This window comes from Lissotriton vulgaris, chromosome 1_1, assembly GCF_964263255.1.
Source record: "Lissotriton vulgaris chromosome 1_1, aLisVul1.2, whole genome shotgun sequence".
Lineage (NCBI taxonomy): Eukaryota > Metazoa > Chordata > Amphibia > Caudata > Salamandridae > Lissotriton > Lissotriton vulgaris.
This window is the reverse complement of record NC_141685.1, coordinates 1,325,719,474-1,325,744,844: the sequence shown is the minus strand read 5'-3', so window position 1 is coordinate 1,325,744,844 and position 25,371 is coordinate 1,325,719,474. Positions and strand designations below refer to the sequence as shown.

The 25,371-nt window shown below is 46.7% G+C and overlaps 1 protein-coding gene across 2 annotated transcripts in view; it reads left to right on the top strand.

The window, feature by feature from the left end:
* Positions 1 to 25,371, top strand: part of LOC147749095 (retinol dehydrogenase 16-like) — a 142,958-nt gene that overhangs the window by 24,981 nt on the left and 92,606 nt on the right. The window contains exon 2 of one of the 2 annotated variants that reach the window (XM_086966082.1): positions 15,087 to 15,129. The exons of the other annotated variant lie outside the window; for it this stretch is intronic. The gene's annotated coding sequence lies outside the window, so the exon portion shown is untranslated. The remainder of the gene's footprint in view (positions 1 to 15,086; positions 15,130 to 25,371) is intronic. 2 annotated transcript variants of the gene reach the window in all.

The following is a 25,371-nucleotide window of genomic DNA, read 5'->3' as shown; positions in this document are numbered from 1 at the left end:
CGGAGGGCAAGGAGGGACCGGTCGCGGGCCCTACTCAGGATGCGGACCCCGGGGGCTCTGCGCCGCTGACATTGACTTCCACCATTTCAGAGAGTCAGCAAGGCGACAAGCTGGACCTTATACTTAAAGAGATCAGAGACTCCAGGGCTGTGATGGAGACGCAGATGGGCACCCTCACCACTGACCTTTCCTTGCTTAAGGCGGATCATGAGAAACTAGCGGACAAAGTCAAGGATCAAGGTCTATCGATGGCTGAACTTGCCCCGGCAGTGGCGGAACACACGGACTCCATCCAATTGATCCAACGTCAAGTCAAAACCCTGATGGAACGCGTGGAAGATGCAGAAGGGCGCAATCGACGCAATAACATTCGCGTTATTGGCCTGCCGGAAAGAAGCGAGGGGTCCCGTCTGGCAGAGTTCATGGAACAATGGTTCCGAGATAACGTTGCCCTTGAAAGGTCTGTCACCGTTCTTCTGTGTAGAGAGGGCTCATAGGATCCCAACTGGCCAACCTAAACCGGGACAGACACCACGGCCGCTCATTGTCCGGATCCTAAATTAGCGGGACAGAGACATGCTGCTAAATCAGGCCAGGATAAAATCGGTCATACCGTGGGAGAATAAACGAATATCACTGTACCCGGATTACACCACTCAAGTGCAAAAACAACGGTCCTCATACTATGAGGTGAAACAGAGACTCCAAAAGGCAAAATTACGCTACGCCTTACTGTTCCCTGCACGCCTGAAGGTGATCCATGACAAGAAAACTCACTTTTTTGAAAGCCCCACAGATGTGGAGGAATGGATGGAGGTGATGGACATTGAGGAGCGACTGGACCCGTCGCAGGACTCCACAGACAATGGGTCCAAAGAAAGCCCGACTCAGGGGGAGAACAGGAACGACGCCCGACGCAATCACCCGAAGCAGCGCAAACCGACCGCCCACCAACAAAAGCAGGGACAGGTGGATGCAGTAGCAGCGGTGGGCTCCTTCAGAGACGACCGAGAGACAATTAACACGGACACTGAAGATAGCACAGTCCACTCGGACTCGGACAACAGTATGGTCCTATTCTCGACGGTGACACCTAGAGCCACGGACGAACTTATAGACAATGCCCAAGAGTAATACCTCCTATGGATCAGACCTGAAGCTTGAGTACAACACGATATCCTTTTCTGTGTGAAGTGAGGGGGCGGCGGGGGTGAGGGAGGGGGGGAACCATGTTTGCTCAGAGTGTATATGTGGCACTTATTTGCTGGCGAACACTACGTGGCCTGACCTAGGGTGGGGAGGGAGACTTAGATGCGGGGATCACGGGATGTGATTCCTGCGCCTCCTGTGCTCCTACGGCACATGGCCGCAGTTTGCTGACTGTATCGGTATGGGGCCACCCTTGTTTCCCCCTCCCCTCCCCTGCCCCTCTGCTTCCCCCCCTCCACAAGACGTGGCTACATATACCGAACAATCCTGAAAGAACTCTCCCGGCGGCGCCGTTGAGCCGGCGACTTGACCAAGCATGGCACTATGGACACGGCAAGTGCTTGGCCGACTCCCCACTAGCGTATGCAACGTTACCTGTTCATTTACGTTCCAAAGTTTATGGTTCGGCACAGCGGAGTTTAGAGGCTGCGCCTCCACAGTTGGGGTTTGGGATAGGGAGGGTACTGTCTCCTGGTTGACACGGTTGCATCACTCACTAGGACATATGGGAACACTCCTTGCGACACCTACACGGGGTTATGGCTGACGTACAAGGAAAGTATAGGCTGGTCACCTGGAATGTGAGAGGGCTGGGGGCAGTGCAGAAGAGACACAGAGTGCATGCTTTCTTGCTACGACAAAAGGCACATATAGTGTTCCTACAGGAGTCACACATGACACACTCCGAGGCACTCCTACTACGGAGGAAATGGAGGGGTACTATATTCTCTACAACATACTCTGCCTTCTCCATGGGAGCCACGATATGGGTGCGCCACGGTACTCCATTTGTGGAACTGGAGAGACGGACTGACGAACAGGGGCGCTATGTGTTAGTGAGGGGCACCCTGGACGGGGAGGTGGTAGTGCTGGGCAGCATCTATGCCCCGAATTTTGACCAAGATAGGTTCCTTACTGCAGTGGGCCGGGCGTTGGCGGACTGGGTGGACGTCTCCTGGATCTTGGGAGGTGACTGGAACATGATCTTAGATGTGACCCTTGACAGATCACACCCCCCCCCCTTCAGGCGGCGGGAATACATAAACTGTCAGAATTGTTTGGGACATGGCTCCAGGGTTGGGGGTTGGCTGACATCTGGCGCACACTGCACCCGACACACAAAGAATACTCATGCTACTCCCCTGTACACAACCTGCATACCAGACTAGATAGGTTTGTGTGCTCCAACTCTGTCGCGACTAGATGCGCCACATCAGATTACCTTGCTAAAACGTTCTCAGACCACCGGCCGCTAGCGCTTGACCTACACTGGGGTAGAGTGCCCTCACCAGTCCCTACCTGGAGGCTTAACCCTGTGCTGCTCGCGGATGGCCCGTTTCGATCACATATAGCTGACGCCTTAACTGGTTACTTCGATACAAACTGGGACTCTGCGTCCTCGAACCTAGTGGTATGGGATGCAATGAAAACTGTAATACGGGGGGCTGCTATAGGCCGCCTGGTGGGAGCCAGACAGGAGATCCATGGTAAGCTATGCGAGGTGGAAAAGCGCTTGCGTGACCTTGAAAATGCGGTAGGGCAGGACCCTGGCCGAAAAGCTGATCTACAGCAGTGTAATATCGAACATGCTGAATTACTAGAGACCCTGAGAGTGATGGACTATGGGGCCTATTTGAAACGCCAACAGACGGAGGTGGATAGATCCGGCGCTCTGCTTGCCCGGCTGGTACGGGATGCCCCTGAGAGCCCTACAATAACGTCTATCGGAATGCAGCGGGCGAACAGGTGCACACTCAACTGGGAATTAACACTGTATTTAAGACTCACCTGGAGAACCTCTATGCTCCCCCCTCTGTAGATGCCAGGGACGAAATGACGGAATTCCTAGAAGAACTAACGCTCCCAGTGCTGGCCCCGGGAATCCAGACGGCTCTAGCCGGGCCTATAACACAGCAGGAAATAAAGATAGCAATCCATTCACTTAACCGGGGCAAACCCCCGGGCATGGATGGCCTGCCAGGGGAGTTTTATCAAACATATGCTTATGTGCTGGCCCCCGTCCTGGAGAAAATATTCAACACCGCGTACGAGGCTGGCCATCTCCCGGCTACCACCATGCAGGCCTTGGTGATTTCTATCCCGAAACCCGGTAGGGACACTCAAGATGTAGGTAACTACAGGCCCCTCTCCATGCTCTCCACGGAGTATGAGATCCTTAGTAAGGCTATTGCCATGCGGATCCAACACCACCTCCCTGGCCTGATCCATACTGATCAATGTGGCTTCCTCCCAGAGAGGAGTACCTCCCAGAATTCGAGGCGACTCCACGCCCTCATGACAACTACACCTCACAACTTACCACATGCTGGCTGTATAGCCCTAGACCTCCGTCAGGCGTTTGATTCCCTGACGTGGAACTTCATGTTCGAAGTCCTGCATCGCTGTGGTTTCCCGGAAGCCCTTATAAAATGGATCCGCTTACTGAACACAGGTCCGACGGCTAGGGCACGCACGGGAAGACACACATCGGACAGTTATGAAGTCCATAGGGGCACCCGACAGGGCTGCCCACTGTCGGCACTACTGGTTGTGCTGACGCTGGAACCCCTGGCTATTGCGCTTCGCAATAGAGCTGCGGAGGAAGGCATACCGGTGGAAGGCACCAACCACATGGTCTCAATATATGCCGATGACATCTTGGTGTTTCTCCGGAACCTGCGAGGGGACCACTCGTCCCTGGCGACTATCTTCAGACGCTTTGAGATCATATCTGGACTGGCTATAAATCCGGGAAAGTCCCTAGGTTTCTTCTTCCGAGATGGCCAACAGCCCCCCCACATACAGTTCGGGGCCTATGAAATCCAAGTGGCGCCGACCACGTTTAAATATCTCGGAATACAGGTCTACCGGGACCCGGAGGCCTAGATTGACGGTAATATCCGTAAGGCCTTACTGGCCTACGAGGTAGCATAGGCTTCTGGACGTCCCTACCCCTATCGGTAATGGGACGAGTGGCGGTCTCGAAGATGGTCCTGCTCCCCCGCATACTGTATTATTTTGTAAACCTGCCGGTCATGCTCCCGCGTCAGATTTTCACCACACTAAATACATTACTGGTCAACCTCATATGGGGTTCGGGGAGAAGACGGATCAGCCTTAAAAAACTGCAACTGAACACCAGACGGGGCGGCCTGGGAGTGCCAGACCTACGAAGTTACTACTATGCTAGCCAGCTCCAATAGTTGACCCGATGGGTGGCGGCCAGGGACTTGCATGAGATCGCTTACATGACGGACAAATTAGCACGTGGAGAACTACACTCTCTCCTCTTGCCCAATGCTAGGATCCCCAGAGGCTGCCACCCCCTCCTGCATGTGGCCCTGACTTGCTGGAAGAAAGCACTGTCATACTCGACTGGGACCTCTCCATACGCGGACAATATACCTCTACTGGGACTCCCGACACCACAGGGGACTCTAACACAGCGCAGACTACGTCCCTGGACGGAGACTGGGGTGGACAGAATGGGAGACCTGTTCGGCGACGACACCATGCTGGACCACACCTCGTTTGTGCAAGCCACGGGAGCGCCTTCACGCTTATACACGCCTCGGTGACGCACTACGTGCGGCGGGCTTGGGCCCCACAACGTACGAAACCAGAACAACATGAATTAGTACACCTCTTGTATTATATGGGCACGGGGGGACACCTAGTAAAATGGCTGTATGTTGGTATCAGGGAACATGTACCTTCGCCGATCACTACACTCAGGGAGACCTGGATTACAAACTCGGGTGAAAACATAACGGACGGGGAGTGGAAAATTATTCTAGGCCATCATAGAAGGGTATCTAGGAATGTTAAGTTTCAGTTCATACAGGCCATGATCCTCCATAGTGCTTACCTTACACCCCAGAGACTACATAGGATGTTCCCTGCCACTGCACACTGCTGCCCGAGATGTCACCAAGACGAGGCACATATTCTCCACATGCTGTGGACATGCCCGAAGTTACATACTTACTGGGGAACGATCAAACACACGCTGCACTCTATAACAACACTCCGGATCCCTGAGGGAGCATTACCCTGCCTACTAGGGAACAAGAAACGGCCCAAGACAGGCAAGGCACAATTGAAATTTATGGATCTGGCACTAGTGTTGGCGATCAGGGTGCTCACTATGAGATGGAAGTCGCCCAGGGCTCCGCAGATAGAAATGTGGCGAAGCGGCTTGCTGAAATGGGGCAAAGCAGAATCCGCGGCACTGCGGGACGAGGAGAGCAAGGGCCTTCGCAAATATCCTATAGCACAGGAATGGGACTTAATGTTGATAGAACTGGAAGAGGCAGACCTGGACAGTTCAGGAGACCCGGTGGGGTGAACTCACATGTGTAGTGGGAGGGGGCCGAGGATCACGGGCACCAGTGCAACTCACAAGGGCTAGACCAGACCTAGAGCTTTTAACAAATTCCAGATAGACAGAGCCACCTTGGCCCGGGATGTGGAGTGTACAAGTGAGAACGACCAGGAGACAGGGGGTGGGCGGACGGGGAGGGGGGGACAGTTGGGGTATGACACTTATGAAAGACATGATTATGGAGTTTACAGAGCATACATGGGAAACATCCGGGGAATGTTATGACAAGCAACTCATAATTGAAATGTTCTGCTCCCAAAAATTAATGGTTAAGAAAATGGAAAAGACTGATGTGTGATATGATAAGAAAATGTACAGAAATGTATGTCATCCTGTAACAGTCACGAATAAAGAGTTTACAAAAAAAAAAAACAGGAGGAAATCTTATTCATATTTGGAAGCTCTAACGTATGAGGTTGAGTAATGAGCTGATCTTGATTGTGATCCGTATACATCTACCAATATTTATATTAATGATTGTTGATTTTATTTTTGCATCTTATTTGAAATATAAGCCGCATTTTTTGCACTATTGCATAGGTCCTGTCTTTTTGATATCGCATCTGGACCTTGAAGGATTTACATATTGCGATTTAAGCATGTGTCATTATTTTGCACTGCAAACCTGCACAAACTGTAAAGAAAGTACGATATTGTTAGGCGACCTGGTTGAGGCTGATAGACTATGATTAACCCTAACACCCCTATATTAGATGTTTTTATATAACACTGAACATCATATATATTTATAACAATGTCCCCCAGATGGAGCATCACCCCTATTTATAGACCTGATGCCGTATAGTTTAACTTTTTTTTTTATTTATGATGATTTATTGTGCTATTGATCTGTATTTTACAGAATTTTATTGTACCTTATTCTGTGATTCGTTCATGGATTTTTAGTCCGAATAAAGATTTGTATGATGATGGCTGTGAAGATATTCAGTAAGGCCTTGGGCGGGAATGGTAGCAGGGAGATTGGTCTGTAGTTGGAGAGTGCTGAAGGGTCAACAGAGGACGTCTTCAGCAATGAGGGACAGTTGCGTGAATCCAAGTGTCTGCAAAGGTCGCTGAAGAGATAGAGGCATTCAGAATGGGTGTGAGCATGATGTGCCAAGATTGCAGTCCTCTGGAGTATGGGTTTTAGGGGCAGAGGTCCGTTGGGGCCCGTGAGTGGATGGATTTCACTGTGGCATTTGGTTCTTCTGTGGTGATGATGGACATGAGGTTATCAAGGTTCTGTGGTGTATGAGGAAGTGAGTAGGGTCCTGTTGGAGGTTGAAGTTGCTGTAAATGGTACTGATATTATTGCTGAAAAATAGAGAGAGCTTGTTGCAGAAGTTCTGTAAGGGGCTGACCGAGTTGAAGGTTGTCACTGGGGAGGTGAAATCCTTCAAAATGATGAATATTTATTTGCTTCTGCTTGTGCTGACATCGATGTGGTCCACCAGAGTGGTGAGTTTGGGAATGTATGACGTTATAACGCATACATTTACAACGCATGCACTTACAATGCAATTTTTACATCGCAACATCCACTACAACGCATTCCATTACATCGCATGACACTACATCACATTTTTTTAAAACTACCTTTACAACGCATTCCATTACATCGCATACTACCTTTACAACGCATACCATTACAACACATACCATTACATTGCATTTAAGGTAAGTATTGGATAGTATAGGGGTAATAATTACTATTATAGCTCCAGGGGGTGCAACAGTAGGGTAAGTTTTGGATAGTGTAAGGGTAACAATTACTATTCTAACTCCAGGGGGTGCAACAGTAGGGTAAGAGTTGGATAGTGTAGAGGTTAAAAATTACTATTCTAACTCCAATGGTATGCGTTGTAATAGTATGCGTTTAATGCCTGCTTTGTAGTGACATGGGATGTAAAGGATGTTGCGATGTAATGACTGTGTTGTAAGGGTAGTGCGATGTATTGGACTACTGGACTACTGCAACGGTTTGCTCGCAGGCGCCAAAAAGAGCACCATCCTAAAACTGCAGAGCGTACTTCACACTGCTGCCCGTCTTGTCCTGGGCCTGTCATGCAGATCCTCTATCTCTGCAGCACTTCGTTCACTTCACTGGCTCCCCCTTCACAAGAGGATTCTCTTCAAAATCCTGATTATAGCCTTTCGTGCCTACAACAAAACAGGCCCTAAATACCTCACCAAACGCTTTCCCCATTACGTGCCTAGCCGTCACCTTCGTTCGACCCACGACAACCTCATCCTTCCGTCCAAATACAATCTGAAAACGAAGGGTGGGAAGACCCTCAGTTTCCTTGCAACTAAAGCTTGGAACAAACTGCCTAAAACCCTCAGACAACAAACCCAGGAAAAACCCTTTAGAAAGCTTCTAAAGACATGGATCTTTAATCTCTCTGACGCTTCCGCCAAAGCTTCCATCTAACTCTTCCTGGAATGGCTCATTTGGGATCCCCAGCGCCAAGATGCTCCCTCCGGAGCGAACGTCGCGCTGAAGAAATACCCCACAAATATTGGTTGAATTGTAAAAGTTGTTTACTGCGTTTGGTGGTCCAGATCGTTTGGGGGTAGTGTTGCAGGGCAGATTTGAATGTGCTCCTGTCTGCATTGTCCTGGCTAATTCTCCATATGCACTCCTGGGGCCGTATTACACAAGGTGCCACAGAAGCTCAACGGGAGCTTGGCCCGCTATGCACACCCCAGGGCACTTTGGTATTACAGAAGGGCCGCAGACGCTTGTGCGACCCCTTCTGTAATACTGTAAGCGCTGGTGCACATACAGTGCCATCATTTCCTCAAGAGTGTGTTCCCTCATTTGCATAGGGACGCGGCCCCATGCAAATGAGGGAATCCCTTTGCCTCTGCACCTTCGCTGTACTACAGATGTGAGCGCAGAGGCAAAAAAGCTCTCAGGAGGTGCACTGACAGTGCACCATTTAATAGCTGGTGCAGTGTCAGTGCACCCCCTGATAGCAGCCCTCTGGAGGTGGGAAAGGGGGTCCTATGGACCCCACCAAACATCCCTGTGCAGGCGGGTGCAATCATCTACTGCAACCCGACTGCCAGCTAGGGGATCTCTAATCCCCTTTATAGGTGCAGGAGAGTTGCCGCCTGCACTGTGAAACACAGAGCAGCTGCTTTAAAGCTGCTCTCTATTTCACTTGAATGTGCTGCTCCCAGGGCAGCACAACTTCACGGCTGCCCTGAGGGCTGTGCATTCTATGTAATAGGGCAAACTTTCCTTGTTTGCGCATGCCGCATCTGTTTTAAGGTGTGCCGGGCACAAACAGGGAAAGTATGCTCTAAACATAATAAAGCCACAGTTGTTTGCAGTGGCTCTTCATCAGTTTGGGTTCCTCTGTGTACCAACTGACCTGGGGCCTATATATTGCTGTGTTTGAGTGGGGACAGGGAGTTGGCAAGTGAGGTGATCCAATTTTTTGAAGTTCTTGATAGCTTTGGGAAGATATTTGCTGTGTTCGGGTTGGTGCATATGGAGAACGGTATTTCATTCGTTGTCAGTGATGCTATTCCATTTTTGGTGCACTGGTCAAGCAGTGGAACGTGTGTTGGAGTGACAAAGAGATCCTGAACTTGATAAGGGCATTGTCTTTCCAGGAAACTGTGAGCGGGCTTGTCGACTCTGATGATGTCAAGGGTGGTCAAAATAGCGTCAGAGATCTGTCGACATGTCCCTTTACTCATTAAGAGAGTCCCAGGCTTCCAAGGTCTTTGATGAATGTTTTTGAGTTGGAATCGGTGTGATCTTCCAAATGGAAGTTCAGGACTTTAAGTAGAATATAATGGCTAGCGCTTAGGGCAGTGGGTGTGACAAAGTTCATCATGGTGTCAGTGAAGTTGGAGCACAGTCCCGGTAGTATGGATGGGAAGAGGGCTGCTTAGGGATTTCTGATAAGTCCAAGAAGCAGCACAAGTAGTTGAAGTAAAGTATCTCAAAACACCCTGGAGCACAATGACTCGATTGTGTTTTGTCCATTTCCGTGTGGTCGTAGGCACAAGTAGGCACCTGTGCTACTTCTTATCAAAAGTTTTGGTTAACTTGCCCAAGATTTGTGATAAAGTCCACCTGCTGGCACTTGAATAGCCTCCTGTTGGAGGTTTTGCCTACGTTTTGATGGTCACCACCACCTGCCAACACCTTTGTGACCTACATAACCTGTCTGTTTTTTCATTCGAAACATCAAACAAATGATGGACAGATGCTAAACAAATCAAACATTCACCTCCAGTCAAGAGATCTGGTTGAACCCATCCTTCTTTTGCTCACCACGCCACCCCAGTTAGAACCCAGTCGTATGCAAATCCGTCTTGAGCCTGCTTTGCCATGTGAAAATCAAAATAGTTCGGCATAAACTGTATTTCAGGTTAATGCACTTCTGCTGCGCAAATCCATTGTGCACATATATCACAGTAAAAGTTAGACTGGCAGAAAAAACATTCTGAAAAACCTTTGGCATTGTTACCAGAAAATATTTTCAAAAGGTAAACTTTTATTGAAAAATTCTGTACACATGTCCCCGCTTGGCTAAGTACGATTAGAGAAACATGTATTGATGCAATACAGAAAAAAACGTTCTTTGGGTGAAGGCAACCCCTAAAATAGGCTCTTCCAACGAGTAGCCTGTGAACTGCTGGTAGCTCTCCTTTGTGCACCCCAGCCTATTAAACTAGAATCTTACTTGGTTTAATAATATATGTGTAAAAAACTAAAAAGTGTGTATTCAAGATGACATTTGTGAGTGTTTTTAGAACTTTTTTCAGAACCTGATGTTTGAAGAAAAATGGTTGAATTTGCAAAATATATTTGAACTGCTATGTGTGATAAAACATGCAGCATTCGTGAAGCTTATTACTCCTTTATTACCTTGGAGACACAGGCATTGCACCAACGGCTCTTATGTGTTGCCCACGTGGAGGCATTAAAAATTGACAAAGCTTGTTTTACATTATTGTTAGCAGCCCTGGCTGATCCACTGAGGTGATCTGTACTGACAATCTTTAATGCAATTGTGTCTGATATGTTCACTATTACAACACGAACATTACTAGTAGCTCGACTAATTTTCACTGAACATAAGTAGCTCTTATTACAGAGCTGATTAGAACCTAGAGAAACCTTTGGTAGATTCTTGGCAAAAAAGAACTAAACCTATGCTACACAATACTTACTTCTTCCCTTGCACTAGACTTAGGTTAGGTACATTGGGGTAGGCGTATTTTAGAAGCACCAATTGAGTATTTTAGCTTGTGTATTTATGTATGTATTTTTATATGGCTTAGAAACCATACAATGCTCTTACAGTATTATTTTATAATACTATTCTCGCTGTACGCATCATACTTTGCAGTCTGCATAACAATTGTAGCAGTTCACTTCTCTTGCATGAGAAAGAAGACTGTTCAATGAACCTTTTATAGAAAACACCCGTCTCTCTATTTCTCTGCAACTCTGTAGAAACGAAGCATGCCTGATTGACTGAATGAAATACTTATCTATTGTTTCCGCGACTCTGAGAGCTGTATTCTTATTCTTGGGAAATCAAGTTGTTGAACATAAGTAGCTCTTATTACAGAGAAGATTAGAGACCCCTGCAAAGTTTGCAAATTTAACGAATTACAAAAATCTGAAATTGTGCTAGCAGTAAAAAATACAACCTCTGCACACCCTACCAAGGAGTTCTGACCAAACAGGGTGAATTTCACGGGAGAGCTGAACTAATTGTGTACATTTAATACGGCCTTCCGGAAATGTAAAAATTTCCCATGCAAGGATTTCCGACCTAGTTAGCAAATGGCTGCCGAGCATCTGTGCATTACATTTGACAGCTTCAGCTAGCCCTGGCTTTTTATGCAACAGACCGATGCATTTTTTGACTTGTAGTTTTATTTTAAACATTGAAAATATAGGGGCTCAAACACCAGCAAACAAGTGCTGTTAGGAAAATAAAAACAGATCTAGCAGAGGTGTTTATATAGTTAGTCTAGAGATAAGAAAGCGGCACAAATGCCAATTATGGTATATTTATATCACACGTGGGAGAAGATGGAAACATATGCAGGTCTGCCCACAAAGGGTAGAAAACGTAAGTGAAGGCTGACAGCAAAATGGAAACCAGTTCTAGATTTAAAAAATGCCTGTAAAAGGCACAGGATAATCGTAGTGTGAAATCAAAGGCACAATTGGAGATTGAGTAAGAGGTGTGATGTGACCCAAGAAATGCCGAATGGACATTTCGACGTCCTAGAATACCAAATACAGGTCTCTGTGTAAGCTGACCTCTTGCACGGTGCGCACCGCTGTCCAAAGGTCTCTGTCTGTTGACAAATCCACTATTGCATCACTAACGGGCTGTGAAAGCTAAAATATCCTTTTTTTGGGGCTTACCAGTTATTGGGACTTCAGCATAAACATTTCAGCTCAGTCACACACCATTCAACTCTCTTAGTAACTTCTTACCCCTCCAAAAGACTTCACACTTTTGTCGGGTCCGTGTTCGATTAGCACAATATGTAGGCCAAGTGTTTTTTCACTTTTCTGGTACTTGTAGTTGTGTTGAATCCACCACAAACCTGTCATAAATTCAGAAATGCACGTACCAGAATGCAAAGTGGAGTGGAAGAACAACTGATGTTTGGGATCGGGCACGTAAAGACCTATTTGAAAAAATAAACTTTTCCATAGACGTCAGTGTGTTGTGTGGCGTTTTAGGCTCCGAGTGAATTTTTCTGATGAATTCCCTTAAATAGGTACAATTCACATTCCCTTATATAGGCATAGAATTCAAGCCCTTATTTAGGCATAGCCCATGCTACCCAAATACAGGCATGGCTACTTCCACCTGTACTAGACGTCACAACAAATTCTTGGAAAACCAGCTTAAGCAGTCAGGGACTTCCCCTTGCTTGAATATTGATTTCTCCAATAACTCAGTTTTACAATGAACAACTATTCCCAAGGGGTTCATTATGACATTCATATGCCCGACTTTACGTCAAACTATGGCATTCCTAAACACCTTCAAGGTATAAACATACCTTCACTTGCTATAGCAAACTACAGTGGCTCGGAGCAGATCGACAACCTACTTGCCCAACGCAGCTCGCTACAGCAAGTGCTGAAGGAAGCCGACTCTCCAGCTGATGCACTGATCAAGAAGCTGCTCTACTCCTGGCGAGAATCCAGCTCCAGTGTTTCCAAGCTCTCCTTGAGGGGTGTTGGGAAATTGAGTCCAGAGACAGAGATACCAGACCTCCTTCATTCTAAACTAAGGTATGGAGCTGATTAGAACCTAGAGAAACCTTTGGTAGATTCTTGGCAAAAAAGAACTAAACCTATGCTACACAATACTTATTTCTTCCCTTGCACTAGACTTAGGTTAGGTACATTGGGGTAGGCGTATTTTAGAAGCACCAATTGAGTATTTTAGCTTGTGTATTTATGTATGTATTTTTATATGGCTTAGAAACCATACAATGCTCTTACAGTATTATTTTATAATACTATTCTCGCTGTACGCATCATACTTTGCAGTCTGCATAACAATTGTAGCAGTTCACTTCTCTTGCATGAGAAAGAAGACTGTTCAATGAACCTTTTATAGAAAACGCCCGTCCCTCTATTTCTCTGCAACTCTGTAGAAACGAAGCATGCATGATTGACTGAATGAAATACTTATCTATTGTTTCCGCGACTCTGAGAGCTGTATTCTTATTCTTGGGAAATCAAGTTGTCATGTTTATGCAGTTGTCAGAAACGCATCCCTTCCTGTGTAGTCAAGAAAGTTTCTAGTGACCTCTGAGTTAGCTGGCACACTCACAATTAAGTTTAGTATATTCGATAGAGACCTAGTTGACCTTAGTCCTACGTCTAATCTATAGGATATCTTATTCCAATGCGCAGAGCCTATTGGGAATATAGGAACTACACTACAAGTGAGTCCCCCTCCTTAGAAGCCTGCATCACTCTGCCCACCAGTCTTGAACAAGCAAATACTTTTTAGGCCGAGCCTGGGGAGCACATGCACTGCTCTGCGAGGCATGCTGTATTCAGGTATGGACTTGAAGACTCGCCCACTCTCGCCCATCTTTTCAATTGGCTGCTGTGACTGTCCTTTGCAAATGTTGGCTTTTGATTAGTTAATAGGCTTATTAGTCCTAGTACCTCCCTGTCTTCTTTTGTAAACTCCCATTAGGACTGGACCTTTTACGTGTGTCCTTATGGTATTGCTTGCATTAGCTCTTCAGCAGAACTCTTTGCTTAATTAATCTAAAGAGCACTGGGGGGAAGCCATCTTTAGCAATGGTGGCAGCTTTTTTTTGGTATTTGCAGCGCTCTATGCGTACTTTCACAATGGGGCCACACACACTCGCGGCACGGGCCCCGCAGCTCGCCCAAATCGTTGTTTTGGTTTTTTTTACATGTAATTATGGCGGCGTATATCTTGTTTTTAGAGATTATTTTGCGCAGCTCACACTTCCATTTCTGGCAAGGATTGAAAGAAATGTTGCCCGATGCGTGTGTGGAATATGAAGAATTGATGTAATGCAGCTCTGCTCATGTGAAATGTACTCCCCTGCCCAGCTCCTTCACCTTGCTCAATTGCCGCTTGGAGGCTGGTTCTTGCCTGTGCCGTATGCAGGCATTCATCATGCAATACAACTTCCACTATTCCCGCCTCGTGTGGGTTTGGGATAACAGCAGAGCACAGTTGTGCAATCTGTGATGCTTCGTCTGACTGTACAGATGCTTAGGTTTCACATCTGTTTAACTGTTGGTGGGAAGAACATAATAACTGCTGAATATTCATTAAGGGAACCTGACTCATTAATGCCCCGGGCCCCTTTCCCCAGAAAAGAGGAGCGTGGTGGCTGCTTATTCTTAAGAATGCTTCTAGAAGTTACCACGTATCTCTCTCACACATTAATGTTTGTAAAAAAAGTGCCTGACTGGAAGAATTGTACATGATTTTTTTTTCACAGAATGGGGCAAGTGATTGTGCTAGAGTAGATGCTTTACATCAACTAATGTGTGAAGTAACTGTGTTTCAAATCCTTTTTTCTAAGCACTTTAGATTTGACCAGGAAAATTGTGTCTTGGTTTCATTTCACCTTTTATGTTACTTCCTCATCTTAGGATGCTTTGTGTGCACGGTGTACATTTGTGTGGCCAAAGAAATCACCTAAACTTGATTGGTTGTTGTTGTGTATGTGATGTGTGGTTGTATGTCAAGGATGACTGGTCCAGATGCACGTTTTATTGTCTGCAGCCCGATTAGTACATTGCCGTGAACGTTGAGAGAATTGTCAGTTCGTCCATTAGCTCTATTAAAACTGCCATGTATACTTATGTACGTAGTAATGTTAATATGCAGGGAAAAGTCAGAAATACACACTGTAGGTATCCACCTTTAGTTGGTGAAGATTTAAAATGCTGTTTTGTTACAGTGCTTCCTCATTGTCTTTCCAGCCACGTTGTGAAGCTGAGGAGATAGGATAACACCAAGCACCTAGTAGGTACCAGGTAATTTTGAATGGCTCCTGTGAAGTAGATGTAAAAAGCATTGCTATTAACAATGCCAATAGCTTTAACTCAAACAAATGCAAGACCTATTGCATTTCCTATGCTTGTTTTAGAGTTAATGCACACAGTAGCAAAGAACGTATGGCACACACGCAGACAGACAAAGCTACCACTATCTTCACCAACAAACAAAGAGGCGTCATTGCAAAGAGGCAATACAGTGAGCTTTCAGACATGCTCAGTGGAAACAACCAATAAAGAAGTCTCATCCAGTGTTTATTAGAGGCAAGCAATCACGAAGTCTCATGCACAGGTAGACGTAGACCAATTGAAATGACTTCAAAGAACCCAGTCAGGAACATTCAGTAGGCACAAACGCATTGAGACAGATCACAAGGTCCTGCTCATATTAAGTTCTACCTATAGGAAGGATTAGAGCCAGCACCGCTCACTGCACGTGATAAGGACGCAGTAGGAAGTATGTTTCACTCTCAGTTCCCAACCCTACACAGGGCCACAAAGAGCCAAACCAAAGTCAACACCATTGGTTAGAAGCAATCAATCAAGACACGTCAACCACAGCAATTTCTGCTCACAAGTAATCTCATAGAGACCCAGTCCCAACCCAAACACTACTCATTTGAACCAATCAAGCATAAGGCAATAGGAAGTCTTATTGAATATAAGTTTCATCCACAGTATGTGCTATAAAAACTAGGAAGCCATTTCCACAGAAAGTCCTTCCAGCAGGAAGCACTATATAGAGTCATACCAGCACTAACCACTACAAATTAAAGGAAGTCCTTACCACACGAAGTTACATTAACGCTGACAGATTTCACAGGTCAAGCTGCTTCATTTATCTGGGAAAAATGTACAGGAAAGATTTGATGAAATTAGTGCAGAAAAAAATGTTCTGCAATGAGGTGTATTTTCCATACCATTTAAATTCCTCTATCCGGGTGCAGTAAATACCCCCCCCCCGCCCCCCATTTCACAAATCTAATAATTAGGTTTTATATCCAGTCACCAATCAGCAATCACTGGACACAACTTTAGGGGAAGAATCAGAAAGATCAAAGACAAACTCCCACCCATAGGAAACCTAAAAACAGACAATAACAAGCCAAATTCACTCACTAAAAAAACTGTTAGGAAGTAATGGGAAGTCCCACCCACATGAAAGAAAATGCAGAGCTAATTCACCAGTCACTAGATGCAAACTACCAGGAACCCCCTTTCCACAGGAAGTCCTGTCCATTGGAAGGAATATATACAAGTCAAGCAAGTACCACTCACTAAAACAAAAATAATTCCTGCCAATACAAAGTCCCTCCCACAGGAAGGACTTCAGAGGCAATTCAATGTCAACACTAGTAACTTGAAGCAACGAAAGTGGAGACAAAAAGAACCTCATCGAGTATGCCTCATAAAGAGTGATTCCCAAGACAACTTCAGTCACTGAAAGCAACTACTCTGGAAGGAACAGGACGTTCCATCCAAAACAACGACTAGACAGAGCTAAGCCATAGCCTCTCACTACAAACAACCAATAAGAAAGCAGTACTAAGTACTATCCACAGGAGATCCCCCTTACAGGAAGAACCATAAAGAGCTAATCTGTAGCCAGCATCAGTTACTAGATGTGTACAATTAGGAAGCAATGCAAAGTACATTTTAAGACAGTCCTACATGCACAATTTCCGACCCAAAGGAAATACTTTATAGATCAAACCATCAAAACTAATTAGAAGCAACCATTCTGGAAGCAACTATTCTTCTTAGAGAAAAGGTTGGAGACGGCTGCACTAGCAACTACCTTCCACCCACTAGAAGGACTTATGATCCCGTCCAGTACCTTTCCTACAAGCAAGCACTCAGGCAGGAACCACATCCCAACCACAGATGTCCCACACACATAAATGGGACTTCTTGTTGACAGTAGGTCTGTGGATGCAACTATAAATTGCCAATCCCAACCCCGCTTTACTCACTAGAAGCAACTAATCAAGAAACAACTGAAATCTCTGTAGGAAATCCAAAATATAGACTGCACTTTAAAAAGAGCTAATTCCAAGCCACCACCAATAACTAGCAGCACCCAATCAGGAAACAAGAGGAAGTACGATTTACTGGAGTCACAACCCACAGTAAAGTCTATAAGTCATCAACCGGAGGCCTGCACTACTCATGAACGTCTCAAATGATCAAATCCTAAGCCAGCATCGCTCAATAGCCTAACCAGAAAGCAACAAAATATCTTATCCACAGAAGTTCTGTCAACAGGAAGATCCATATTGATACACCCCAACCGTGAGACAACAGGAACTCCTACCCCGAAGAAGGACTGTTAAGGGTCAAGACAGCACCACTCGCTAGGGCCAACCAATAAGGAAGCAAATGGAAGTCCCACTCACAATTAGTCTTAATAAGAGGTATGACTTTAAAGACACAACTGTTTGGAAAGGTTCAACCAAATTAGGTTTAGCCCACAGAAAGGATTTTAATACAACCAATAAAGAAACAGAAAGAGGTACTGTCCACAGGAAGTCCTCCCACAGGAAGTCTCATGAAGAGCCAATCAATGTCAAACTCTCTCACTTAACACAAATATCCCTTTTAGAAATGCCCTACTAACAAATAAACAAAACAGCATTTACTATAACCTCTTAACCCATATTAAACATAAAATAAATAACTACTGCCCACAAAAAAAATTATAGTCTTTGAACAAGCCATGACTCAAACCATTTAAAAAATGTACCCTCACACAGCCATACAAGGCTATTTCTATAATTTCTACCAAAGCATATGGAGACATCTCCAACAATCTACACTAAGGCCTTATAATGACTTTTGGCAAGGCAGGGGTGGCTGGCATGCCACACTGTGCCCCCGTGCCACCAAGAGTCGATGGCGCCTGCCCACCAGATTACAACTTGACAGTGATCTTTCGAGCGGGTGGCATGGCGGTTCCCTCAGTGGTGACTCTTTCAAAAGCGGGAATGCGACACAAGGTTCCTTCACGGCATGCATTGTAACATCCATGCCATGCAGGACCTGGTGTGCACGCACACAGGGGGGCATATGTTGTGCCCCCGGTGTGCATCCACATGGAGTGAGACACCAGGGGGCCCTGTAGGGCCCTCTTTGTGACCTCTCTGCCACAGTTTTCATGGAGGAGGAACCACCATGGAATACGTGGAGGAGAGGAATCAAATTAAATGCTTGGTGGAAGCATATTGAGGCCTCAAGACCGCCTTGCCACTGCCAGGGAACGCGATATCCTGGCAGCAGCAGTCCAATGGAAGTACGACCGCCCAAGTCACAATGGGTTGGTTGGACCACCGGTGCGGCACTGGCTGGATTGCCAGACTTGTAATTGACCCCGGTGTAGAATATTCTACAAATAGCCAATTTGGCACAGAAATAAAAAAGATAATGATAGCAGTAGTCTATGTCCCTTCACAGAGGTAACTAACCATTACAACTTACTATTGGAAAGCCCTTTCTATCAATAAAATGAAGACAAACCAAGCCCCTTAATGGATTATTTTGAAGAGACTTGGGTTAGCAGACTGCATCACTCCGGACACAGGGTTAGCAGACTGCATTGCTCAGGACACAAGTGCCAACCCAAATTTCAAATACCATTGTGCAATGTCTGGGACAGCACCTTGGCACAGGAAGCCAAAACAAACAAAGCAACGGAAGGATGGCACCATGCCTTTCAATCCACACTAGGCAGAACCCAACCTACACTCCATAAATTTCTAGAAGCCTAACAAAAATATCAAAGCTACCAACAACTATGAATGGAGTGATCTGTAACCCAAATTGGACCTGAACATAGCAAATGAAGCAAAGGAATGTACAACATGCTACAATGTAAAGCCAACATTTTCATAAACAACAAACGTGTGGATTACTTAAAAATATTAGAGAAAAACATATTATAAAATAAATATTAACCCACAAAAGTCTCAAACAATCTAGACCAGAATGACAAATCATGTTTGATATAAATTATACACATAATGTTTTATTACAGCAGTCTAAACATTAACTAAAACTTCAACGTTAAATAAGACTGAGATAAAATAATATACAAATTATTTATATGAAAATGTAAACCACACCAACCAAAAACCTCAAAGGACAAACTCAATCAATCATATTAAATAGATATAACACATAATCCACACATTTCCAAATAACATGTCACATAATATTCACACAAACAATAAATTATAAAATTTTACACCCCCCAAAAAAAATCATGAATGAGAATTTGCCTAGCTTTAGTGCCGGTAAGTTCCAATTCAATTAAGGACACAGAAACCAGGCATAACAGCATGGAAAATTTGGTTGTTACCTCTTTACTGGATGGAAATCTGTTTGGTTGCCAAGAAAGAAAAAGATTCAGCACCAGGTTCATGTCCCACAGGACGGAGTACTGAGGCTCCGGTGGGAGAGATAGGCGATTCCCTCGGAGAAGCCGGCAAACCAACGTATGTTTGCCCACCGGAGAGCCCTGTACCATAATATGACCGGCCGATATCACGGAACGGATTTGATTGACCCATAGGCCAGACCCTCCTCCGCCAGACTCGCCAGAAAGTTACAGATGTGGACTACATCTGCCCCCACGGGATCGATACTCCGTCGCACACACACACAACTCCATCTGTGCCAGGCTGGTCGGTATCTCTTAGTCGTGCTGTCCGCCCATGCCTTGGTGAGCAAGTCCTCAGCCTTTCCCGAAAGGCCTGGGAGCGACCAGCGATGCGGGAGATCTGCCAGGTCATCATCTTCAACGTTCCATCTGCTACCAGGCGATGGGGAACGAGATCGGGATTAAGGAGAATGTGAGGAAAGTGGGGGAGTCAGATCGGAAAATCCCAAGAAAGTTCCAGAAGAACTGGAAACCTCCACCAGGGTGTGATCAACACCACCTTCGCCTGCTGGCGGCGAAGCAACACGGACACTCCTGTGATCATGGAGAACAGTAGAAAGGCATAGCCATGCTCCTGCTACCAGTCCTGGAGGAACGCATCCATCGCCTCCGTCTGAGGATCTGGCCGCCAACTGAAGTACCTCTGTAACTGATGATCTAGCCATGATGCAAAAAGGCCTACCGAGAACGGGCCCCATTTCTCTGACAACTGAGAGAAGACCCGAGGGTCCAGCTTCCACACGCTGGTATCCTGGAGATGACGAGAGTGCCAGTCGGCCACCTCGTTCTCCCGCCCCGGAAGGTACTCCATCGTTAAAGAGATCTGGTTGTCTAGGCAGAAGTGCCAAAAATCCTTGGCTAGGTTCGCCAACATCCTGGATCTGGTGCCACCTAGGTGGTTGATGTACCGGACCGCAGAGATGTTGTCCATCCTGAGAAGGACGCAGGATTGTACCCTGTGCTTTATCCAACATTGCACCGCAAATGACCCTGCCAGCAGTTCCAGGCAGTAGATGTGCAATGACTGTTCGTGAGTGGACCAGGCTCCACCCATGGAGAACTCTCTGCACCTTGCACCCCAACCGGAGTGGCTGGCATCGGATGCGATGACAATATCTGGCGCTGGACCGAATATGGCCCAACCATTCCACGCCTCCATGTTCCATGTGGGTGAGCCACCATTCCATCTCGTCCCTCACATCGTCCGTCAGAGGTATCGACTGGGAGTACGTCAAACCCTTCCTTAGGTGATGCGCCTTCAGATGCTGTATGTCCGGGTAGTGCAAAGGCCTGGGAAAAATGACCTGTATCGAGGACGAGAGAAGACTTATGATACGTGCCAGCTGGCGCAAGGAAATCTGTGTCTTCACTAAGGTCTGGCGCAATTAGACTCAGAGTGGAAGACACAGAGTCAACATTGATGCCCAAAAAGGTTGCACACTGGACTGGAACCAACAGGGACTTTTTCTCGTTTATGACAAACCCCAGTCCCTGGAAGAGGTCGACCGCAGTCCTCAACTGGCTGGATAGCCTTCTGGGGCACTGATCCAGGAAGAGTATGTCGTCCAGGTAGACGATCATTTGAACACCCTGCACTTGCAGGAACTCCACTGCCAGTCTGAAAAATTTTGTGAAGCACCAAGGAGCGGAGGATAGGACGAAAGAGAGCGTGGTGAATTAAAAAACCTGACCTTCCCGCCTGAATTGCAGAAAACGCTGATTAGGGGGAAAATAGGGACCGTCACGTATGCATCCTTCAGGTCGAGCCGGACCATCCAGTCGAGTGGTCTCCGCACATCGTGGAGGAGATGGATCCCCTCCATCTTGAAGTAGCAGTAAACCACCCAATCGTTGAAACTTTTTAAGTTGAGAACTGGGAGCCAGTTGCCGTCAGTCTTGTTGACTAAGAAAAGAATGCTGAGGAACCCACCGGGATGCTTTGATGCGCGGCAAATTGCCCCTTTTTGGAGTAGGGCGGAGACCTCTTCTCGCACAACCTCTGTAAAGTGCTGTGAGAAAGAGATGGGATGGGGAAGGGTTAGCAGACGAGGACGGCCATGAAACGCCAACTGGAAGCCCTGGACCGTCTGCAGCACCCAAGTGTCGCTCGTGAGGGAAACCCAAGCCTGGAGAAACTGCGCCAAGCGCCCCCCGCCCGCAAGCTCGCCAAGGGTATTACACTGACCTCTTCCAGCACCCTGTTGCTGGCCTTTTAGGCTTCCATGGCCACGGAACTTCTGACCTCTAGTAGGGTAGAAATTGTTGAAGCAGGCATTGTCTTGATATTGCCCTCGTCCAGAGCCTTGTCCACTGTCAGAGTTGGAGAAGCGGCCAGTCGTGCGCCCCCTACCAAGACCGGTCCCTTGGAAAACCCGGGAAATAAAGACCTTTCTGATGTTTGACTGGGCCCTGTCCAGAGAGGTGAAAGTTGCCACAAACTTTCCCAACTCCTTGACGGATGGGTCACCAAATAAGCCCCCTGGGCCACAGTGCCTGCCTCCGAGGAAGCCAGGTCGCTTAACTTGGCGTCCACCCTAATTAAAAGGGGCCGCCTCCTTTCCGTGGAGAGCACGCAATTCGCATTACCAATAAACACAATTGCACGCTGCGTCCAGCTGGAGAGAACCTCCGGGGAGATAAGGGCACCTGACATCTTGGCCTCTTCGACCATGTCTAGAATTTTAGTGACAGGCCCCACTGCATCTAGCAGTTTATCCTGGCACCTATGCCAGGAGCAATCAATACCCTTCTTAGGCTCCCATATGAATTTCGGTAGGAAGGTTGCCATCTTGGGGTCAATCTCTGGTGTTAATGCAACCTTTCACTCCAAACTAGGGCGGGGGCACTCTTCCCGTAGGCGGTTGCGAGCGTCCTTGTCCATAGCTTGCACAGATGGCTCGCCACATACTGGGCTACTTTATCCCCGGGAACCCAATCCGACGACCTGGGGTGGACAATGTCATCCGGATCCAACATATCGGAAGCCCCACTGGGGCAGGAGTGGGTGTAGGGAGCCACGACCTAGAGGGCCCGCGTCCTCATCCGTGTCCCCGGGGGAGTCACCATTATCAAAGGGGTCCTTAGAAGCGGTACGCTGAGGCGTTGGGATGTAGTACGCAGGGGGTGCCAGGTCAAGCTGCGGGGGTACCTGCGCCAAAAACGCCTGCTTCAGGTGGGCAAAGGCATCTACATCTACTCCTTGAGGACAGTGTTTCTTGGCATGGGGGATCGGGTAGATTGAGGCGTAGGAGGGGTCTTAAGGGTAGCTGGCGCGGGAGCAGCCCAATTGGCGCATTCCTTCACTCTCTGCGCAGACAGGCGTTGCTCCAAAGGCTCCATGGCCTAGTTGACAGCCCTATAGATGGAGTCATCCACCGCCTGGTAAAAGTCATCATCCCAGCGGAGGTACACTAAGGGATCCTCCTCCTGGTACTGATCTTGCTCCGACTGCATGACTTAGGTAAGCACAGGTACAATATAGGTAAGTATTAGGTGAGTATTAGGAGAACAGGCAGCTTGGTGCTAAAAGCACTAATTTAAAGACACTGTAGGCGCTCTATTTCCAAACTGAGAGGGAGCCCAGACAAATCAGGGGTGGCCAATGGCACACAATTAATGGGCAGTGCCCTAGGGACACACCAGTCTTCTGGATACAGGGTAGCCCCTCGGGACAGTGTCCCACAGGCACCACAAGTCACGGTGCAATTGCGACCCCGTATGGTGTTTAGAAAAAGCAATACAGACTCCTAATGGGGCGCTCACAGGTAAATAGGGCAGATACAGACCCCACATAGCGTAAACTGGGCAGCGGGAGGCAAGGCAGAGCTCTCACCGGGAAGCACTCGTCAGGACTCTAATGCCAGTGCTTGACTTGTGCTGCCCATAGAGAGTGCACTGCGCCCCCTGGTGGCGGAAGGAACACACCACATCTCGTAGGGAAACAGTCACGTAAGGTACATTTAAAATGTCCCGTGACTAAAGGGAATCTGTAGAAAACAGAAAATTACACAAGCGCTAGCCAAACGCTACCAAATTAGACAAAAAACACCCCCAGAACAGGAGAAGCAAAAGAAAATCGACTTATCTGCTGCTGAGCAGCGAAGAAGGAGGAAGAGGAAACAGGGTGGAGGGAATATGCTGGCTGACTGGAGTACGGACAGAGAGGAAGGACTCCTGTTTGAGACTTTTACTTTGCCTATTGTTCATGGGAAATGTAGTTTTTAGGAGTGTTTGAAAATATGCTGCTGCGAAAATAAAGCGAAGGAAGAAGGCATAATCTGAGCCTCCGGTCCTGACATAGAATTAATGGTCTGCAGCTGTACATTCTTCTTTGTATCCATGTAGTCAAAATAATAATCAGCTAAAAACGTGAATAATATTTGTGCAAAAATAAAAGCTCCAGGAACCCCAAAAAAGGAACTCAAAGTTAAAAATATTGCTTTATTATATGCCTAATGTGATTTCCTTAAAAAGAAAAACCCAAAGTAACTCCCAGGACATGTTCGTTGACAAAACCATGTACTGTACTAGAAAAACCAGCCGCAAACATTACAATCCCAAAAATACATATACAGTACACATAATCATCATAAAATTAGAAAGCATAACACAATGTAGCATAACAATACATTACTAAAACAGTATAGAAAAACTCCAAACTATACACTAGTTAAAAACACTACTATAAATAGCACTAAATGCTAAAAAAAAAACAACACTAGGACTAACCTTCTTACCCAGGTTTGCAAAGCAGTGAGAAAGGGATGTATTCCACCTTCTTGGTCTGAGTCTATAATAATACCTAATCAAAAAGGCTCTAGGCAGGACCCAAAATGTTTTAGACCTATCTCATTGTTGGATTCTTCAGCCAAATTACTGTGTAGGGTACTACTGGAGAGATTACAGGATTAGGCAGAGGCAAATAATATTCTTCCTAGTGCCCAAAATAGTTTTCGAAGGGGACTGGGAACAGCGGAACAATGCCTCAACTTCCATCTTATACATACAAAATACACTAATCCCTTATTACAAGTATGGTGGTCCATAGGGCTGCTGTACTCGTGGTGGTGGTCAGACAACTGCCACACTGTGTGCCCGCCTGCAGTATTCAGAGTGTGGCGGTTGGACCGTCACAAGACTCCCGGCTCCTCTGGAATCAAGGGTCCCGCTTGGCCGGCGGTCTGCAACTGGCATTAGTATGCTGACGGTGACTCTCCAGCACCACAAAGCATATTCTGAGTTATCTTTCCACTGCCCTTTTCACTGTGGTGAGCCTGTCATGAAAAGGGTGGCAGAGAGGCAATTAAGAGGGCCCTAACAGGGCCCACTACCGGATCTGGACCTGGGGGTGCATGTGGGGAGGGTACATTTTGGGCCTCCGTAATTGCACCCCCATTCCTGCACGCAGTGGCATGCATTCCACACCATGCAGGAACGTGCTACAGGTGCTGTCAGGGCTGCAGGCTGCTTGTTCGCTCTCCTTTGAGCCTAACAGCCTACCACTGTGAGACCGCCTCAGCACAGCACACCCAACCTAGATAACACTCTTAATCCGGTGGGCGGGTGTACCATGGCTTTGTCAGTCCTCCTCAGGATGAGGCCACGGTGGAAAAGCAGGAGGACAGCCAAACTCATAACAAAACCCTGAAGCTAGGTCAGGCCGGTGTTTAGATTTACCAAAAATGGGGAGTAGGAAGAAAATAGAGAATTCTGTGTTGCAAATATAGGGAGAAATAACAAGGCTATCTTAGATTTGCCACCAAGCCGGTATTCAAA